At 42.3% G+C, this 18347-nt stretch overlaps 1 long non-coding RNA gene across 1 annotated transcript; it reads left to right on the top strand.

The window, feature by feature from the left end:
• Positions 1-569: 569 nt before the first annotated feature.
• On the top strand, positions 570-17994 carry LOC148184228 (uncharacterized). Its single transcript, XR_015772737.1, has 5 exons — positions 570-712; positions 6462-6557; positions 15678-15824; positions 16340-16464; positions 17162-17994. It is a non-coding gene; the product is annotated as an uncharacterized LOC148184228 (long non-coding RNA).
• The last annotated feature ends 353 nt before the right edge of the window (positions 17995-18347 follow it).

Below are 18347 nucleotides of genomic sequence, written 5' to 3'. Positions count from 1 at the left end.
TGAAGTAGTACACAACATGAGACTCAAAAATTAAATGAGATCATGGGAGATTTACATCCCTGTTGCACATACTAAATTTGTGTTTTGTGCATTTGGGAAGCATGGCCTTCTTGCCTTTCTTCTCCCTCAGCAGTGAGCATAATCGTCCTTCTTGTAGATACTCCAACACCCAACCCAAGTAAATATTTAAGAAACAGATGAAAAGAGCAGGCAATTAGTTCCCCTTCTGGTGGCTCTAAGTGCATACAGCTGCCTAATGCTTTGCTTGCTCCTTCTCCTCACTTTCAGATTCGATTTTTTTGCCTCCTTTGGCTGTGAGCCGCAGATCACTAATGGTCACAGAGAATAGATGCGAAGCAAACAGAGACTGTACAAGGCTGAAATCTTTGACCACAGGAGTCCCCATCTTGCTGAACAGGAACTGGCAGCTGGCTCTCTCTCCCAGGACTACAAGTCCCAGCTGGGGAAGGCACAGAGGGAGATGAAGCCAGGTGTTCATGGTCTCTAGCAAAGTGCTCTAAGAACTTTGGGAAATGGGAATAAATCTCTTGTGTGCTGAAGAGAAAACGAGTCAGTGTTTGGGTACAAGAAAACAAGTATGGCTTAGTCCAGGTGGCAGTGATCTTCTGAATCACTGGGATTGCAGATTTCCCTAGAGGTACAGGCATCCGGTTGTTCCTCACTCTTCAGCTTTCCCTCTTGCGGGACTGAGGTATGTCCTTGAGTGCACATCACAAATCCTTGTCTTTGGCACCTCATTTTCTGTGTGTGGAAGAGGAGGATTTGTATACTGACCATGTCATGAGCTAAGCTGCTTTAGCCGAGCATCAAGTCATAACATGTCAAAATCTGAGTGCTCACATGAGCACAAACATGAGTAAAATGACAAGAGCTGCCTAAGAATGAGAGAGACTTGGTAGTGTGCAACAAATCATTTCTATGCTGATCATTAAAAGTCGTCTGCTAATCCCATTTTGGGAATCATTCACTTAGCATTATTCTCTTCTGTTGCACACAAACCTGCCTCCTATCCAAGGCTGTATTTTCTCCTATGACCTGGTGTGCAGTTGCTGTCTAGGCACTGGTGACCTACTTTTGGGAGAGGCATCAGGGAGGAAGGGAAAGAAATGAGGTCAGCTGTGTTTTCATAGTCCATCTCAGTGCCCAAATGCAGTGCAGTCTGTCTGAGTTGCTGTTGGTAGCTGTGTAAAGCAGCAGCAAGGTTAGCAAGCTTATGCGACTGTGGTGCGATGCCTCTGCTCCTTGAGATGTGTCGACTTCTCCAGTGTGATAGCAAGTCAGGAGCTGAAAAATTTGGAAATATTTGCCCAGTGTGGTCCAGCTGCCAGGCATCACACTGTCTTAATGAGCTTGTTGTCCTTCTCAGTTTCTTTGGGACCATGAGTCAGGCAAACCAGGAATCATATTCCTTAGGATGCTTAGGTGTTCATCTATGCTCAGGTGTAGTTTATATTACAGCAGCAAGAATACTTTTCTGCTTTGCAGCTTCAAAGGTTTGCATCAACAGAGAAAGAGCAACATAATGGGGTTGAGGTTTGCTACTCATTACACAAGTTCAGAGTTGTGATTTAACAAATGCTTGGCTTTTACCAGGTGCTTGGAAAAGTGATAGGCAAGAGGCTTCAGCATTTCCTGCTTCAGCAAAGATTTGATTCTTAATCTTAATATGAGAAATTCTCCTTTAAATCAAGTCCACTTCTATTTTTCTTTTCCTCGGTCTCCCTCAACCATGGTTTTGTACCTTGTGTCCAGTTCATAGCATTAAGTCAGAGGTCAAGGTCTCCTTTTAGTGTGTGTCCATATAATACAGAGAAAAGCTGACATCTTGTTAATAGCTTTTAGTTGCTGTTACAGGGACACCCCTGATAAATACCATCAAGGTCAGCACAGTGTCTGTTTGAATGTATTCTGTAAAGCAGTTGTTATTATATAGAAGCTAATTAGTACTAATTAGTTTCTCTGTTAACAGAGTTGTAAAGAAGCCAAGTAATTTTTTTTTCCTTTTTTAGTGGTGTCCTTCGCTGTGATAAAGCCATGTTGGTGCATTTGCACTTCTGAATTTTATTCTCCAGGACTTTCACCAATGCACAAAGTCCTAAAAGCTTTTCTAGAAGTAACTATCAAACAGAAAAATGAATAATTTACCATATTAGACAATTATCCTGCCAAGAGCTCTGTGTGACCAGACACCATGCTTGGCATGAAGAGTATATCCACTCTATAAGAAATCCTTTTGGGTGTTCCCTTCAACACCAGCAAAATAAGAATGATTGAATACAACTGTACTCCATATTAAAACTTATTTTGGATCATGATCATATGAAAATAGGAAAAAAGATGATATCTGGAAACTTTTGTTAGACATAATTCTAATTCACTAATATAAAAGGTGTAGTTTAACTTACATGACACTAAAAGTACAGCTGTCTGCTTTCTAGTGTTACATTAGCAGCTTGTGTAGTTGTCTGTTACTCGATAATGCTTGCATTCCTGAATCCAGAAGATGTTTGGTAACTGAAGGAGCCAAATGCAGCTTAAATTGCTGGTATTGTTTTGCTTGACTGTAAAATTGCAGGATAGGAAATATTTGGGCAAATGGAGCCTGGTGCTGTTTAGTGTTTGTCTTTGCTTGCATAAACTATCCTCCTTTTCAGAGTAGACTGATGAACTTTGCAGTATGTGTGCAATTTTAAAATATTGGTTTTCGGTGACAAATAATTTTCTCTAGAACTTGTTTCCTGCATGTACCCATTTGCATTTTTATAAAAATTCATGGATGTGTTTTTTCTTTGTGCAACATGGAAGTCTACATCTTCCACTATAATAAAGTGCTGTACTTGAGGTGATTGGGAAAGGTTAAGAAAAATCATCAAGGGTGTTAGTTTGAAGTTACTTGGAGGCTGTCAAGAAATCAGTTTGGTCACTAGAGCAATCATGCTCACTCTCAAGAAAATACCATTTTATAAATATTCTATTTGCTTATATTCCTTCCAGTGTTGAAGCAAGTCATTTTTATGCTCAGCCAAACTGTGGGTCTTAACACAGATTTCCTCTTAACGTGGATTTGCTTCACGTTGTCTGGATGATGCGGTGAGTTCTTGAAGCCAGTCTGAAAGGCAAAAGCCTGGGTTTAAACAACACTGATTTGTCAGGGACTGGTGGAAATGAGTTTGCCAAGGCTGTATCAAGTGTAAGAATGCCAGACAGATTTCAATTTCTTTGCAATTTAAATCTAGTTCAGATGGACTGTCTCTTGGTTTGGTGTGTTGGGTGCATCTCGCCTCTTTCTAATCTCAGTTTAAATGGCAGATAAAATTTCTGCTGTTGGTGACTACAGTCAGTGTGGTTTTGGTTATTTATGCAGCTTCAATTACAGAGCTTGTGTATAGTTTTAGATTTTAGGGGTTGACATCCGTGTGTACAATTGCAGTCACACTGATGATGCAGTTACTAAATATTTGCTGTAGTCCCTGTGACTTGAAGCCATTTCTGTAAGAAAACAGTGAGTACTTTTTCTTTGTAGTTTACAGTTGTGGAGCAAAATTGATTTAATTGTTTTCTCCACCAATTTGTTTCCTTTATGTTTTCTAGCTTCTCCCCATTTAAGGTGAGCTTGTTTAGTTTTTGAAATGAAAATTTTTAGGTTTTTTCATGGTTTTTCTTGCTTAAATGCAAAAGGAACAGCCCTAGATGTGTAGAAACTGGATATATAAGGAAGGTTGTGCTATTTAAGTATCAAAGTTTCTGGTTGAAACGAAATGGTTTTTTTTGATTAGTTGCCTAACTAGCTGGTTTTGCCACCTGTGAAAAAACTGGGAGATGATTTTGTTTGCTTTTTCATGCAACTACTGAATATGATGTATCCTAAACAATTTCCAATATTTTTGCAGGTTATTAGTTTCAGAAACAGTGGATATGGTAGCTGAGCAGCATTCTTAAATAATACCATGGTAGTTTCTTTTATGATGAATGAAATAAAGGGACATTTCCATTTATTCCCATTTTGTTGACCTGCTACGTGGAAGAAAAGCACAGAGAGAGGGCTTTTAACTTGTCACCCTGGTTATATTTAGTAATGTAACAACATAAACCTTTTTTATTTGATGGCTGATGTCTGCTGCCATCGATTCAATAACCACCTCTGGCTGACTGGAAGGAAAGAAATGTTTGTGTCTTTTCCTTTTAGACAGACAGATATGAGGAAAGGAAGAGTGGGGCTGGATTATTGTTTCTTAGCTACATCTGTGGTGGTGAGCTCTGACTAAATGCTGAATGCCTTGAGTTAGGATGAGGAAGGGATTTGTTCCCTTTCCTTTGTTTTTCTCAGGATTGAAGGACTTCCTGTGCCCTGATGCTGGCTCTTGATACTGCCAGGGCTAAGAGAAGAGAAATGGGGATTGAGTGAGGGAAGTTTTGATTTGGATTAAGTTACCAACAGATCCTGAACCCCCAAAACATAAGGTACATGTTCAGCTGATTTTTTGGTACCATCTTAAATTGCAACAAGGAATCAGTGAATAACGAAGGAAGCTGGCACTGAGCTTCACATTCCATGGCATGACAGTAATCCTTCAGGGGAAACACAGGAGATTGCAGAAATGGTGTGATGCGTCTCTTCACAAGCTCCTGTTTTCTTTGCATGGTGGCTGCTGTGGAAAATGCCAAGTTTTAAACTTCCTTGTTACACTCATGGCTGAGGTTTGTAAGAAGTAATCATGGTTGTGTACATCTCTCTATGTGCTGTAAACTTTAGAGCTGTATCTTTTTCAATGCTTACCTGCTAATGATAAGAAAAGAGAAGCTTGTTTTTGCCAAGTAGAATTGTTTTATAGCAGATTAGACTGCTAAAAATTCAGTAGCATGGCTACTGAATCATTAGTTTTAAACATTTGAGGTGCCATAATTATCACTGAAGTATCCATGTATATTTACAGTGTCTTTTTAATATCCTACCTTTGTAGCTGTGAGAGTTGTGTGTTCTGACAGGGATAAAAATGGGGAACAATTTTGTTTGCCGTTATTTAGCATGACAGGCCTCTTAGCCTGTCAGTTGACCAGCTCTAGAAGTCCTGGAATCTATTCCATGTTTTCTTAGAAGTCTATATTATATAGTATATGCTATATATTTATTCTTCTATAATAGAATTGCTTAAAAAACCCCTGAAGGCAAGAAGAATAGGAGAAATTGATTTTGTATTGTCCAGTTATTTGGGTAGGTAAGTTAATGTATTGTGGTGTAGCCCCTGTTTAATAAACCACCTTTTATTACTGTGGTAAATGTAATTTTACATGAGTTTTAACTTCTTCCTTCTACTGAGCAAGTCCCAGTGTTGAGTGGTAGAGCTCTTTCCTTCAGAGCCAGCTGGTGCCTCAGGACCAGAGCACATTACCCACGCACTGTGAATGCTTGACCAGGAGAAGTTATCCTACTTGCTGGGCCTCCTGAGCCTTGAAATCCTTACATCTGTAGATTTCTGTGCTTGTCAGTCTCCTCGGAGGTGGAGAATTATGTGGGGAGTGTAAGTTTCTTTGGAGATAAGAAAAGCTGAGAATGTAGTGCCTTCTCCCCTACAGAGAAGAGCTGTTTTCCTGTAACTGAAGTTATGAGGTCTCGCTCCTTAATAAGGATTTTGAAGTGCAAAAAAAGAGTGAATATTCTAGCAGAGGTGACTTTTGAACTGTCGACTGCCAGTGTCTCTGCATCTGATAAGCTAAAGAATTTAAAGATGAATTTCCCCCTCCTTTATAGAATGGAGATCTGAGTCTTCTCATTGGTGTCCTTCTACCATTTTACATTGCAGATGCATTTTGATTCTGACTGTTTGCTGAAATTTTAGCTATGCCTTATATTGTGTGAAAAATGAAGTTGTTGTGTGTTTTCTTTGCATAAGGAAATGCTTTGGATGATATCTTTTCGGTGTGTTTAAGCGAAGAAGCGAAGTTGCATTAAAATGAACTTCATACCTTCATGTTACTGCATCATTCAGAATTTCTCTTTTGGCCAACCTTTGTTTCTTTCAAGGAAATTTTTTACTGCTATGGTTAAAGTGTGAGAAATGCAGTGTAGAAACATCCCAGAAGGTTTTCAATGACTTTCATTGAAAAAAAGTAAATTGTGAAAGCCGATACAATGCACATTTCAAATGGTTCTAGGAGTAATGTACTTCATCTTGAGAAAAATAATTTATTTTCGTAAGAAGCCTGTATTGTAGCCGTGAGGTGCAGTGTGTTAGCAGCAAACTTGGTGGCTCCCCTTAGCAAGACCCATAGAATTGCATCAGGTGACCTATTGAGATAAACTCAACCTACACTCTAGTTGTTGATTATTTCTAAGTGGAGAAAATGTAGGGTTTCTTTGTCTCTAAAAGACTGGAAAAGAGCTTCTGTCATTGCCAGCACTACCAAGGAACATGTCATTGTTCAATTTGTGTCTTTTTCAGCTTTGAACAGGGCTCTTTGAAAGTGACTGACACCTGCAAATGAAGTCCTTGGCTCCCGAGCTTGTAACATCACTGGTAATTTAATTACATGGACAGGTAAGAGCTTGCTTGGAGAAATATTAAGATGGACGGGAATGTGATTTTTGTCACATCACGTTTTTTCTGTCTCTAATTCATCTCAAGTTATTATCACAAGCCCTGTCTTGACATGGACTACTTAGAGTAATTGCCAGAATTTGCCTGCTTCATAGCTTTATTTTAAGGCAGTTTGGATTACTGAGTTTTTGGGTGGTTTTCAAGGTGGTGAGCTACTTTGCAGAAGTGTCTTTCAGGAAGTATGTGCCAAAATAATTAGTCCATTATTTCTGCTTCCAATCCAATGTTGTCAAGGTCTTGCAGATTTGAGGAACTAAACTTGAACTTAATAAGCTCGTGTACCGTTTCTAGGATGAGATAAAGTGAATGAAATGGCTTGAGACAAGCTCATAGCTTCAACACAGGTGAAATCCTGTCTGTCAGACATGAAATATCAGGTTAGCCTTTGGAGGGACCCATTCCTGGTTTATCCCGAAGGGCTGCGGCCCATGAGGAAGACCCATGCTGAAGTAAAGGGGAAATACGAGGAAGGGACAAGAGGAAAGACACTTCTTTGATTAAACACATCCCCCCATTCCTCATGCCCTGTGTGCCACTCGGTTGTGGGAGGAAGAGAAAAAGGAATAGGGAATGAAGGATTGGTGTTTGCTCTGGAAAGAAGGGATGGTGGCTGGGGAAGTTATTTTCACTTTTTTCTTTTAGTTTTTTTCCTCATCATCCATCTTTATTTTTAACTGGTGTTACATTAAAGTAATTTATCCTTAGATCTGTTTTGCCTGTGATAATAAGTGGAAAATAATCACCCTGTCTTTATCTTGACTCAAGGGCTTTTTCATCTTTTCAGCCTGTTGTGTTGTGGAGAGAGAGTGGCTGGCTGGGTGTGGGGTCCTCACATCTGGACAAGATCAACTTGCCACAACAATTTGATGATGAGATGAAGGAATATATATATATATTTTTTAGGTGTTAGTCCTTAAATTTGGTGTAAACCTGCTTGGTAGGATTAGTGTGCCAGTCATAACTTCTTTCATTGTTTCTCCTAAAGGAGTAGCTTTGAAGGGTGAGAAAAATCCCACCTTGCCCAAGCAGACAAGTGTAATTGGAAACACAGGTGGTATTTGCTGTTCTCTGCAGCAAGAGAACTTTGTCTCCCCACAGATTTACAGCCCCATGACAATCAGTGTATTTATCTAAAATCATGATTGCCATTTCTTCAGTTACTCTGAAGCAGGAACTGGTTATTGTGGAACACAAGAGGTACGGATGGTGAAGTTTGCATCCAGACAAATTTTAGATATTTATGGGGCTTAAGCACAGTGAGAGACCTTTTTTTTAAGATGAATGATTTTTATAATCAGCTAATTGTCATTTATTTTTCTGAACAGCAATCAAATGTATTCTGTAGCTGTGTTTATTTTTGGACTGGTCCACCTTTCTCAAATCGCGCACCGCAGAGCGTGTGCTGTACAGGAAATTCCACATTAGGAGCTGCAGACACTGAAGAGAAGATGTGGGTTTCTTTTTGTAGTCAAGGCCCCCATAGTGAGATTGCTTTTCTTCATTTTATACAGATTGAGCATGGTTGTGAAACACAACGGAATGAGGCAGTAAATGGGCGATGAGCTGTTTTGCTGACATGCCAGTACTAAAAAGACGACTCCTCTTCCCTAGTTCAGGATAATACTGGAGGTTTTCTGAGCAATTACTTGATTCAAACATTCATTGCTTATGAATGGCATTTGCTTCAGAAAAGTGCATAGAGATCTAATGAATTGGTAAAAAAATAATTCATGCATACCACATAATGTAAATTATTGTGCAGCACGACCATTCAGTTTTCGACAAAAAAATAGAAGAATAGTTCCTATTTAAAATACAGTTATTTCTATGAAAACAGAAGGTGCTTTTGAGCATTTTCTCTCACTGAAAGCAGATTTTAATAATTAGCTCAGAAACTGAAGCTAATATTTTTCAAGTGTTGTGCAAAAGAAAAAAATCACATTAGCAGTGCACATTTCATTATAAAAACGCACTATAAGCGGTTCATGCTCTTACAATGTAAAATAGGAAGTGGCCTATGTTATGAAGTTCCTCATAGCTCTAGACAGAGTAAAAGGATTAATATTTATGCAAAGTCTTAATCCCGTGAAAAGTTATATCTTGATTGATATCACCTTTGCAATTCAGTTGGAAGAACACCCACAGCAGATATTAATATCTGCTTCGTGGTGGTTTAAATCATAAACTTGAAGGTGTAATTGTTAGCAAAATTTCTTCTGTGTCTCTGCACGAGACTGTGCCACAGCTTAATGTGTATGGTGGCACTTAAGCAACTACTTATTTGTGTATTTCTCTTCACAGCACCAACAAAGCACTTAAGTTATCGCTGAAAGAATATTTGGCATTAAAAAACTAGGACTATGCCAGGAGTGTTGGAACGAGATGGTCTTTAAGGTGCCTCCCGACACAAACGCTTTTGAGGTTCTTTAATTAAAGACTGTAGATACGGAAATGCAGTGAGACCAGTTAAAGCAAGAGTTTCTCGATACATTCCTAAAAATGGAGATTCCCAGCCTATAAACGCTTCTGTTTTTCAGTAAGCCCAATATAAAGTGTTTTATATTGAAGCAGCCAAAAGTGGTAAATGATGAGTGAGGCTTACTGCCAAGGTTGGGGCATGAAATAGAAGGTTATGACTTGTATGTGAAGATGCAGGCTTTCAAATTTGAAGCCAATATTCCCACAGGCAAAGAAATCTAAGACAGTAAAAATCAATTTTTCTTCTATCATTTTTCTTCTCCCCTTTAAATTGAAATACAGCCTTGGCTTTCAACAGGAAAAAGTAACTGATTTGGTCAATACCATAGCACATATTTTAATATTATTCTTTCAGACCCAGCTCTGTGATAGTTTGGAACTGGCATGTACTTAGAGAAGGATAGTTTCCTGAGTCCAGTGCACAGTTTGAGTGTGCACTTACCATTAGTGGGTTAGTGCATGCTAATTTTCAGGGAAAAATTCTTCAAGGGCCTGAATTCAGGCCTTGCCTGGATCCCAGGGGAGACGTCCCTGGATTTCTCTCCAGACAGCTTTCCAGGGATGATCCTGCTCCTTTCATGGTGCCCCAGAGTGCTGCAAGCCCCCCGTCCTGGGGCCATCGTGATGCCTGCCGGGGCCTTTAGGGTCCCCCCTAAAGTGCAGACAGGGTTTGACTCCAAGCTTCCTTGGAAGGTGGAGGCAGGTGAATATTGGCCACCTTCTTCTTTCCCGCTGCCCTCCGTACTCTTGCAAAGCCTGCTGGGGCACTCGGGCTCTCCATTGCAGGCAGTCTGGAGCTGCCATGCAAAGCCATCTCTCAAGGAGTCCCCAGGTCTCAGGTGCAACATCAAGAAAATGACACAGCAACGTGTAGAAAACGTGAACTTTATTCACTTGACTACTTCTAAAATCTACAATCCAACGTTACTAGAAGACTATGGGGTAAGAATCTTCAGCCTAAACAACTTCAATACTTCAACTGTTTAGAACTGAACACCAAGGGAAAGGTCAACTTCTTGGGGGAAACGTGGTGGGGAATCCTACAACAACAGGGGTGTGCCTAACTTCTAAGGTGGGGAACATCGCAGTGCCTGGGCTGGGCACTGGTCACACATTCCCCGTAAGGTTCTGCAGCCGGAGTGCCGCGCTGGAGGTCAGAGCTGTGGGGAGGTGCGGAGTCTCCTGTCAATGCCCTCTTTTGCCGCCGTCTTGGTGGTTGGCCTCCTCGGCTGAGAGCTGTAGCGAAGGTGCAGCCGCATCAGGTCACGGTTTTGCCTGAGCAGCTGCATCAACTTCGTGGGACAGCCGAGTCTTCGATGGCGGCGGGGCCCCGCACGGCCCGAAGGGCTCTGGAGATTCCGCTGCAAGGCAAAGCACAGGGATCCCCATGGAAGAGGCAGAGGGGCAGAGCGGGGCCGGCACCTGTGGGGCTGCCTTTGGCCTCGGAGACAGAGACTCGGGCTCAGTTGGGCTGGGCTGCCCCGGGGAAGAGGCTGCAGCAGGCAGAGCTCGGCCGCCTCTGCTTGGTGCTGTCCATGGGGCTCAGCCCCTGGGCCGCATTCCCCAGCCAGGAGCTCAGGCCCCTTCTGCCGCAGGGCATTGGCCAAAGGGTGCCCGAGAGGCCCTCGAGGTCTGCCCCATCCCGCCTGCCTGACCCCCCACCCCCTGCCTCACCTCTCCCCAGCGTCTCTGAAATCTTCTCCCAAGGGCCCATCCCATGGCCATTCCTATGAGGAGCACGTCAATGAGGAGGAGTGTCCTGGACGCCCACCAGATGAGCGCAGGGTCCGTCTCCTCCAGGTCAAACTCCTCCGGAACCGGAGGAGTGGCATCCGTGCTCCGCTCGGGTTTGCTGGAAGGGTCGAGGGGATGGGCCAAGAGCAGCAGCACGTAAAGCTGCAGCAGCGCGGAGGAGCCGTGAGCAGCCATGGTGCTCTGCCTGCAGCACAGAGGCTCTGGGCGTCTCTCTGCAAGCAGGTCTGCCTGGGCTCTGGGGCGCAGCAACAGCTGGGGACAGTTGCCAGCCACCGTGCCGTCCCCAGAGGCTGTGATGTCACAGAAGCACAGAACGCCCTGGCTGCAGAGAGCCCTGAGAGAATGTTGAGTCCAAGCTGTGAGCCATGGCGGCAAGCATGGCCAGCAGAGCGGGGCCCGAGCGCTGCGGCCTGGCTTGCCTTGCACCCGTGCCGCAATGATGACTCCAGCAGCCCCCTGTCAGGCCATTGCAGTATCTCATGGCCCACGCTGGGCACAAGTTCTTCCCAATGGCCAGCGTCAACCTCCCTTGGCACAGCTTCCAAGCCTTGTTGCCATCTGCTCTCTCTTGTCCTTGCCCACCTGGCTGGCGCTGCCGTGTTGCTCGCTGGCCTGTCTGTGGGAGAAGAGGCTGTGCCAATGAGTGCTGCTCAACTTTGAGGCCATTCAAAGGAGGATTTGATTGTGCCTGCTGTGGGAAGAAGGAATATGTGTGCACATGGCCACTTCCCATAGGTTTTACCCCAGAGTTTCATGAACAGCTCTCCTAGTGAAAGTCAAGTCTGTTTTAGTGAGTATTTGAGGGGTTCCAGAACACAGTGCCATCTCAGGGAAATTCTGCTGGTTGAGTTCTACTGAGGTTTTGAGATGAGTTGCAAATCCTGAAAATGTTCTCCTTGCCGAGCTAGCAATTTCACAGTTTAGACTGTGGGGATATTGATTGCTCAGTGTTGAGGACCTCATGTAACTTTCAGCACCAGAAATTTTGAACCTCCAGTGATTGTCCTTGAGGCAAAACCATTTGAAATCTTTTCTTCTGTGGACAGGAATTGCTTCGGTGTTACTTCACATCATCCATTAAAAATTTGATGCCTGGAAAAAGTCCCGAGTGCTGTGTGATTTCCTTGGTGGTGTTCTTTGGAATGGCTTCCCCCCCATTTTGTGAAGCTGACCACAGAAAGGTCATAGCTGGGTGAGAAGTTCTGAAGGGCCAGCTGGTGTAGATCTTTGCCTCCTGTTTCAAGGTCTGTGGTGAGCTGTGAGTCAAAGAGCTGATTTGACGTGATGGTGAAAACACAATTGAAGCTTTTTGCAGCAGGATGGATGGACAGAAGCAAAGCACAGCATGGCTGGCACCAGCAAATGAATTAAAATGCATCCCTGGAATATGTTTCTTGGATTGTTCTTCTAATATTGTGGTAGTAATTATGATGTCTGAGTAGTGAACAAGCAACAAGTAGTGAACACCTGATTTGTAGTCAATTTTCTATCTCTAATGTAGTGAAGAGATTTTTAAGAATTGTGTTTTTCTCTCCTGGTTGAGGAATGTGTTCTTCACGGGCTGAATCTTCATATCACTTGGTTTTTGTAGAAGAGCAGTTTCAGCAGCAGATGATTCTCCTTGCCCTCCTTTTCATTTTTCTTTTCTGTATTATTGCCTGGCAGGTTAACCTTTTCAAATTGCATGCTGCAAAACGTTGCTACTAAGGATAGTTGGTGTCCAAACAGGTTCTTTTCTCGCTTTGATTTAAACTATGGAAAGATGAAAGGTTTCTAATGAAGCTACAGAATTGCATCTCACTGGGACCTTGACTTCTTCCCTGCTTGGATCTAGAAGAACAGATTAGTGCCAATTGAACTCCTGACATATTAGGTAGAGATCAGGAGTGGCCACCACAAGTGGTATTCAATTCTTGGAAATGTGATTTTTGTATAGAAGTTATTTTTGCTTTGACAATGCAAGCTTATCATATCCACCTGCATTTGTGTTCTTTTAATCATGGGGTTTTGTATTAACCATGGGCTTCAGTTTGCTGTCTTTTTGTCACTTCTTCAAATCCCAGTTTTATACACTTTCTGGCTTGTTACTTCTGACTTCAAATGGTATCTCTTGGGCACATAACTTCATCTTATTGTGAACAGCGCAAAGAACGTGTTTTGGTCTGTCTTGATTTGATGGAGTGATTGCTGTGGAAGGACTGGGAGGTTTTGTGGTTTAAGATGAAAGAAGTTTAGCAGCCTTGGCAAGTAAGTGTGCCAGTTTACAAGGTGAATCTACAGAAACCCCCGTGCTTCAGCTGCAATATACAATATTTGAGGCTGCTGCTGTCGGGGTGCCTTTTTTCTGTTGGTTTGGGAACCCATATTCTACACAGCATCATTTGTCAGAACTCCATTTCACTTTTACAGTCTCTCTGTTTTCCCATTTCTGAATGATGGTTTTCTCCGTGCCTTTAGACGGGGAATTCTGGGTGATAAAAATAATACATATTCCATAATGTTTTATGTTTCCTCTTGGAGTTTTTTCTAGTTTTCAAATAATTACCTTTTGTTTCTAGCCGGGGCCAAAATGCATTTGCAGTTTCAGTTTGGGTTTTTTTCCCAATTTCTAATCTTACTCGGGCACTAGATAAGGAGGAAAAATGCCCTAGTTTCATGGAAAAGATTCTGTGTTATTCCATACCTTGAAATGAATTAAAATATGGTTCTGTTGCTCTCTGTTTCATTTCTTAACTTAATTGGGTAGAGTTTAGAAATCTCTTACCGTGAACTAGGTAGTGAAAGTGCCTGGGTGAGCATGCCAGGCTTAGTTTAGAGATTTGCTTTTAAACATCCCTTATTCCTTGTGAAATGTATCATTTGGTTTGTTTGTAGTTGTGTTAGAAGATAAAGAGGAGGGGGATCACCCTGGGAAATTTGTCATCTGAACTGAATTGGTACCCTTTAGCCCAACAGTGACTGCTCCTTAATTTTCTCAAGGCATGAAGGACACTGGCAGTTCCTCACCGACTCTTCTTTTGGGACAGCAGTCCTTTCTGTTTGGCTCCATGAGATGCTCTGCATAGTAGTGCTTGAGCTCTGAAGGGCAGGGGCATTCCATGAGGGTGAATAATCAATAACTGCTGTACCTTGAACTGCTTCCAACTTAACCCAGCAGAAGGAATTGTTTCCCCAATTCTGAGTCTAATGGCGGTGCTGACAAATTCTGCAGTTTCAGGGCAGCAGTGCAAGATGTGTAAGGGGCTTGTGTGGAGGGAGAGCAGAAGCTTGTAACCTTTGTCCCGTGGGCAGCTCCGCGGTTTTAAGCGGGAATGTTCCGGAGGGATGTGGAATTGAAGAAATATTGGGAAGATTTGTAGGTTTGTTGCTGTAGGTGTGAAGGGTGGGGACAAGTCTTCTCCAGCCACGGAGCAATTATTAGGTAAGGTCCTGGGAGAGCCTCTGAAGATGGTGTTGCTGTTGCATATGATTTTTCTGGAGGCCAGCTGATGCACACAAGATTTGTTATGACTGCCAGGATTGCAACTAAACAGAATGCAGTCATTTTTCTTGTAATTTAGTGCAGCACCTTTTGCTTCCATGATGAGCTGAAGGCTCAGTGCACAAGGCTGAAAGGAAATGGCATGCTCTCAAGAGATTTTGGTCTTTGCGACTTCATGAAGGTGGATAGGACAGAATTCCTTAGCTCATTGGAGCTGCAGAGTTTACTTTGATCTCTTCTGTTTCTAAGCAGTGCTAAAAGGTGTTACTTCCCTCAATTTGGATGGCAGCCGAGAGTCAGCTAATGAATATGGATCTAGGTAAGGGTTGTGGAGCAAAATCAAACACAATTGTCTGAAAAGCTGTTAGACAAGCCTACAGTCAGGGTCAACAGAGAAGGAAGAGGTTAAAATTCCATCTTAATTTTAGAGCTCTTCCTCTCTTCTGCCTGCTTTTCCCATACTGCATATGGAACCAGCATAGTTCATTTGATCCCTACCCCTGAGTGCAGCAGCTCACCTGCTTTCTGCTGCCCGCCTTTGCTTTCTTGTCAGATGGAATCACTGAAATAGAAAAGATGATGTGACTTAATTCACTTCATTCAAATGCCTTGGCAATTGAATTTCTGTCTCTTGGCTGGATACTCAGCATCTCTAAGTGCAGAATCCTCCCTGGCACCGTATATCCTTGCCTTGTCCCTGCCACCACCACTCAAATATTTTCCTTTCATTGTAAAGTGAGTGAGATTTTACTTGGCTGGAATTCTGCAGTGTTAGGGAATGAAGGCTTTTTCCTTCTTCATTTTTTCATTAGGAATTTCTTATTTATTCTATTCACGCCTTCTGAGTGAGCCTTTCATAAGGGCTTCTGTATTTCACAGAGGCTACACCTATTTGGGTCTGAAGACTTTGATACAATTGTAATCACTTGAAAATGGAACCTGTTTGATTTGTATGGAAGGCAGCCATTCTCCCTGTTCCAAACTTCATAAAATAGTTTATCCACGTTGAAAAAAAACCAAAACCTCTTGGAGATAGTCGAGACGGTGCATGATGGTGATTACAGGGATGGATAAGAAGGACCATCACCTTCCTCATACCATCAAACTTGAGACTAAGGTCTTCAGTTATAATTTTAATCCACAGTAATCTACAGACAATCCTTTATTATCTAAAAAAGCTAATACCGTCAAGTTGGAAGCAAGCTGAAGTTGGAAGAGTTAGGTTTCTTAAAAGCTCTTGTTTCCAGCAGGATTGGAGAGCCTTTAGCTTTTGTAACAGTAAGGTTTTAAATTTGTAATCCTGACCTTGCAACTGGAACTTGGTGGCTCCATTGTTGCACTTGCAGCAGCCAGATGACATCCAAGGAGAAGTGCATTGTTCTAACTTCTGTGGAAGCAGTGGCTGCAAATACCATAAGGAAGTGCTGGACTGGCAGGACATTGGATGGATGCTCTTAGCCCACAGAGCTGGAAATATCAGTTCTAGCCACATGGTAAGTCCATTTATGTAATTCCAAATCTGTTCCTCACACGATCTGTGCTCCTCTATTCTGTATCAGCTTGGTGAGGAGGTAGATGAGACTGTTGGGGGAAAAAAACCACTTCAATTTAAAGCAGAGTAACTGTTCCATTATAAATGGTGAAGATAAACCTGTGAGGCTACCAAAGAAATCTTTCTTTGGCTTCCAGTAAGAACTTCAAATGGATAACAAATCTATGCTGTATAATCTGCTTTGAATGGATTTCCTTTGGAACGTGTGCTTCTTCCTGAATGACAGAACTGCAATATTTTCACACTTGCAATTTCACCCTCAAATGGCCACAGGAAATGCAGCAGCTTCTGTTTGCTGTTGCTTCTGTTTGTTAAGGCTTCAAGGTGTTGCTCTGTATTTGTACCCAGCTGTCATGACCTTAGAAAGAGAATGTTCTAAAGACAGGAGTAAAAAAGCCAGAGAGCTCCTCCTTGCAGCAGACACGGGCAGCATCGGATCCTAATTGTTTTTGCCAGGCATCCTGATGGGGAGAGGCAGATCTCCAGAACGGAAACTTCAGAAGGTGTGTGGCTGCTTCGTACCTTGGGCTGGATTCAGGAAGGGCAGTGTTCCAGAGAGCAAAGTCAAGAGTTTGAATCAAGTAAGTGTGAGCTGCCCAGAAAGTCAGGGCCCACACTGCTCATGTGTATCAGGGGAAGGTGAGAATCAGGCCCATCTGCTCACAGAAATGCAAGTTCCAGCTTCAGCAGCCAAAGGCTATGCAAATAAATGGCTTCTATGTATTGGAGAGCCTTAAGCATGAAGTTAGTGTTTCATGCAGTTGTTTGAAGGCAATGTGGCATTCCAGAGCTTAGTGTTTGAATTGCAACTTGAATTTCCTTCTTTGCTGTTATTTAGGCTGCTCTGAAGTAGTACTGAGAAGCAAAAATGAAAGAAAATGTTGTTTGACGGGGACTGTGGTAGGGCTTTCTTGCCAGATTTGAAATGGCTTGAATTCATTAAAATCTCCAGGTGAGGGGAAGATTGTATCCATTCCTCTCTCTTTTTAAAGCAAATTTTCCAAGAGGGATCTAAAATTGCATTTGAGGGTTGGGGTGTGGTTTTTTCCCCTTCTTTCATGTGCAACCTAACAACTCCAATTTCGCAGGCCTGTTTAACATTTGATCCATAAAAGTCAGTCCTTTGCTTTGTATTTTGGGAACTTGTTCATCTTGGGGAATTTGTCATCTTCTCAGGGCATTGAAGGTCAACCAAATGCTGCAGGTTTTATTCTTCCTTTCATATGGTCTATGTCGTGGGGTTTGACTCTTAACCAGAGCTATTTTTTTATTTTGCAGCCTAGCAGTTCTACCGTGGGGCTCTGTGCAGGTCAATTCACTTGAGAACGATGGGTAAATCAGCTCCTGGGAAGATGTGCACTGCCTGGCCCCGATGCTTCAGCATGCTTGAGGTCAGGTTGGCTGTCTCTGACTGTCTAATAATAATGCAGAATAATAGAATTAAGTTTTCATTGTAATTGCTGATCAATAAGATTTGTTTTAAGCTAAGTCTGCGTGCTAGTTTCTAAACCACTACAGTCTGTTTCATCAATGACCTTCGTGGTTTTAGCTTCAGCTAAAAAGCTAGTTTCTGCTGTTGTTATTTTCTCCCCTGTCGCTGTGAGAGGAAGGGATGATGGCTGGAGGTTTGGCAGTCAGCGAGGTCCTGGCCACCACTCCAGTTCTGTACACTCAGCCTTGGAGATGTGATCAGGAATCTGCTGTTAGTTGCCAGTTTTGTATTGCAAAGACTGACCATGCTGTCATCACTGTGTTTGATGAGTGAATTTTCATTTGTTTGGTCCAACTGAAAAGCAGCCTTAATTTGAAGGTGGAATTCTTTGTGGATGAGGCTGTGAAGAATATGGTGTTTATAGTCCCATCCTACTGGCAGTACGGTAGAACAACTCCTAACTGATTTGGTAATAAAGACCTCGTTTTTCTTCACTAAACCTGCCCTAGCAAAATTCATAAGCTGGTGATAGCTATCTCTGGAGTGGAAAATCTTTATTGAGTTGATTGACAATGTAATATACTTTGTCAAGCTGTGTTGTTTAGTTTCTGTTGATCCAGAGACACTTGGGGCTACTTTTGCTTCCTAAGGGATTAAACTAGCAAGCACTTAGAATGAGATATTGGGAAGATGGGTGCAGGAGACTTTGTAATTTACCATGGAAAAACATATAAATGATGATGAATATTTCAGGTGGAAATGATAGTACTTCACATACTATGTGAAATGCTTTTATGTGATTTTTTTCATTTCTCTTTTCTTTTTTAGTCCTGGATAAATTAAATGAGGCTTTTGGGGAAAGCATGAGCTGGAATTTATATTGAGTTTGATAACCTCTGATTCTGCTCTCGTTTCTCTGTCTGCTGGAACTTGTAGCAAACTAGCTATGTCCAAGTTCAATTCTGTAATAATTATCTTTCCAATCGAGCCTTTCTCACTTGGTGTTGATGTATTTGGGGGAGGGAGGGGAAT

The sequence above is a fragment of the Pseudopodoces humilis genome, chromosome 6 (assembly GCF_049639895.1).
Source record: "Pseudopodoces humilis isolate 2021_Gansu_Grassland_sample_001 chromosome 6, ASM4963989v1, whole genome shotgun sequence".
Lineage (NCBI taxonomy): Eukaryota > Metazoa > Chordata > Aves > Passeriformes > Paridae > Pseudopodoces > Pseudopodoces humilis.
This window is presented reverse-complemented; position numbering and strand designations above follow the sequence as displayed.